The sequence below is a fragment of the Echinops telfairi genome, unplaced genomic scaffold, assembly GCF_000313985.2.
Source record: "Echinops telfairi isolate 266 unplaced genomic scaffold, ASM31398v2 ScPeMD7_7424;HRSCAF=8462, whole genome shotgun sequence".
NCBI lineage: Eukaryota > Metazoa > Chordata > Mammalia > Afrosoricida > Tenrecidae > Echinops > Echinops telfairi.
The window spans coordinates 41,080,246-41,083,582 of NW_022111324.1; the positions used below are offsets into that span (position 1 = coordinate 41,080,246).

Here is a 3,337-nt window from a genome sequence, read left to right on the forward strand (position 1 = left end):
GCCAGTGCTGAGATGCCTACACACTCACTTATTCAACTTTCCTCCTGCAGTCGGTGTTATTGCATGTGTCTGGCTAGTTTGAAGATTTTTTAGATCGGTGTCAGACATATGGGCTAATGTTGGACTTACGGGCTTGGACTAGACTGGGCTGGGATGCTTTGTTAATGTTCACTTACCTTTTATATAAAACTCTCTCTTATATACATATGAGTTTCTGTGGATTTGGTTCTCTGGTCTTCCAAGACTGACACAGGTGATGTCCCATTGACTACAGATGGGCGTTGGGTTTCTGCTCCAACCCCTCTCCTCAACAAGATGCTGTTTCTGTTTGTTTATTCTGCGTCTTCTGATGCCTGTTACCTTGTCCTGGTGACACCGCATGTTCACACTGGCTGGTGTGTTTCTTCCATGTGGGTTAATTTAATTTTTATTGCTTTTATTTCCTCTGTGTACTGTCTTCAACAACTGGACATCTGTGCTGATCTGCTACGAAGGAATTGCTTCCTATCTCTGGGAAGGTTGGACTTTGTTATAGGGAAGTGTGGGTTGTGTATTCCACAGTCCCTAATCTTTATGCAGGGAACACAAAGTATCGATCATTAGCAATAGAGAGTGTATTTTAAATTTTATCAGTGAAAAATGGGTACATGGATAGGTAGAAGATCACACATCATATACTTCAGCTCCCATTTACTCATCCTTTGACACCCTCGAGTGAGCTCCATTATAATCTCTATCAGGGAGCGCTTCAAAAAGTTTGTGACAAGATTGCATTCGAGAGGTGCGTAGCTTCTTAATGGTCGCCTACCCTGAAACAGGCACAGCATGGCCACCCTGCGAAGGGAACAGGAGTGTCGTGGGACTTGCTGGTTTGTGAAAAACCCAACTTTGCCCAGGACAATTCAGGCCATCAGCAACTCTTACAGACACAGTATCACAATTACCAGGTTTCATTTCAGATTCATAAAGGTGGGATACTATCAAAAGAGCTGAAACGCCTGGCTATGAAAACTGCATCTTTTTACTTTGTGCAGAATGTACTTCTTCATAAAGGAATGTCATAGGAATCCACGAACAACATGATGCTGCCATGCACTAATAAACAATACAAGCGTTGATGAAGATACAACTAACAGATGGGGAATTCATTGTATCACTAGATTAAGATGAAAGTGGACTTCAAGGTCATCCATCTCAATATTCTGGCAGAAAAACTATACAATTTACTGATGTGATGGATTTATCCTTTAACTTGGTTTCTAAGAACAGTAAAAGAATGTTTTTCCTTCAAGGAAAAAGATAAAACCTTTGAAAATTTATTTTCTTTTGGCTTGGCACCCTATACAGGTGCAGAAGAATGAACAATTATGTCATACATTTCCAATCACCAAATTCAGGAGCACCAGCCAAAAGTAGGACTTTAGGCCATTAACATTCGGTGAGATTATTGACATATATGCATTTGTAACTGCCATTTTGTTGATGTGTGTGTTCTGCATTTGTGTGTGTATTTCGTTTAGTTTCTTTATTCCTTCTGTGTTATTTCCTCGCGTTAAGTGTTGCTCTGTGTGTGTTGGTTTTTGTGAGGCTCTGAGTCCAGTATCCTTGTGATTTAATTTAATTATCTAGAGAGAATAGACCTCTGGTGAATCAGCTCAGAGGAGATTCAAGTGGCTCTTTGGGATTGTGGGGCTGACAAAGTCGTGGTGGGGAAATGGGATCTTTATCTATCAACTACGTAAGTGGCCTTGAATGGCAGAATAAAGCAATGACCTACTCAGAGGACAGGTGACTTTTGGCTGGAACTCCTGGGTTTGTGTGATTGAGTTGGTCTATTTACTATTTACACCACTCTTTTGGATAATGGGAGTGTCCAGGTGGGGGTGGAGGTGGGGGTCTATACCTGCCACCTATTTAGATAGGCTAGGGTCAGAGGAATAAAACTTACTCAAAGGCCAGGTTGCTGTTGCAATTTCTATAGGTATTGCTGTGCTAGTATTTTGTTAATGGACCAGGTGTGTGTTGAGTGTTACCCAGAGAAATTTAAAAGAGAAAAGAAAGAAGCTTTCTAATAGTCCTGGTTTGTTTGTTGTTGTTATTTTAGATTTTTTGGTCTTTTTGGGTGTCTTAAGACGGGGGCTATGCCTAGCTGTACCTCAGGGGATTCATTTTGCTGAGTGGCACGGGCACGCCCTAGGGTTGTGTTTCCCCTTTATGCCCATTCCAAGCTGTCCAGTAGATTTATCCGCCCTGGGCTCCTTCCATGGACTGATGTCGCTGCAGCTCCACTGCTTCTGCGCTCGGTTGCATGAGTGCCACAGAGGGGAGCTTTAGCCGCAGATACTGCTGCTCATCAATTATAATAAATTTGTGTCTACTTATCTTTATGCTGATAATCCTGGGGTTTGGAAGTGGAGGGTAACTCTCCCAATGGCTCCCTTGTGTTGTTCTCATCAGAGTCCCTCCAGTGTGTGCTGCTTGCTTGCCATCTTGTATTTCCCTCCAAAAAACAGACCCATGCATACCAACAGACCTGCAGTGGCACGTGGCCCAGGAGGAGCCTGGGGTAGCAGGCAGGGCCCAGGAACTATTGGGCTGGCTGGGAACTCTCTTTAATCTTGTTGACCTAAAAACTGAAGGAAAAATTTCATAACAACCTATTGCTGTCCTCAGCCAAGTACAGTGGTGGCAAAAGATTATTTATGTATATTCACTGGTTTCCTACTTCCACGGAAAAATTGGGCCTTTACTGGAAAATCTATGTCACTACTTTGATGAACCAAAGTTAGCTTCTTGGGTTTCCTTGTGTATTTAAGACTTTGTAGATGGCTCTGTTTCTTGGAGAAAAAATGAACATGATTTTTGAAAAAGAGAACATTTGTACAACTTTGTAATTTTTTGAAATCATTTTATTGGGGGCTTGTACAATTCTTATCACAATCCATACATCCATCTATTATGTCAAGCACATTTGTACATTTGTTGCCATCATCATTTTTAAAACATTTTCTTTCTACTTGAGCCCTTGGTATCAGCTTCTCATTTTTTCCTCTCCTTACCCCATCCTCCCTCCTTCATGAATCCTTAATAATTTATAAATTACTATAGGTTTTTCATGTCTTACACTGACCGATGTCTCCCTTTACCCACTTTTCTGTTGTCCACCCCGCTGGGAGGGAGTTATATGTAGATCATGGTCATCAGTTCCCTTTCTCCCCCCACCTTCCCCTTACCCCCCTGGTATGACTACTCTTAATATTGGTCCTGAGGAGTTTATCTGTCCTGGGTTCCCTGTGTTTCCAGCTCTTATCTGTACCAATGTACATGCTCCGCTCTA

At 42.0% G+C, this 3,337-nt stretch overlaps 1 protein-coding gene and 1 pseudogene across 2 annotated transcripts in view; both read left to right on the plus strand.

Annotated features, from left to right (window-relative positions):
- The window catches only part of LOC105978334, a 4,344-nt pseudogene extending 1,442 nt beyond the window's left edge, over window positions 1-2,902 (plus strand).
- The window catches only part of CFHR5 (complement factor H related 5), a 53,161-nt gene that overhangs the window by 43,974 nt on the left and 5,850 nt on the right, over window positions 1-3,337 (plus strand). The gene's annotated exons all lie outside the window — the stretch shown is intronic.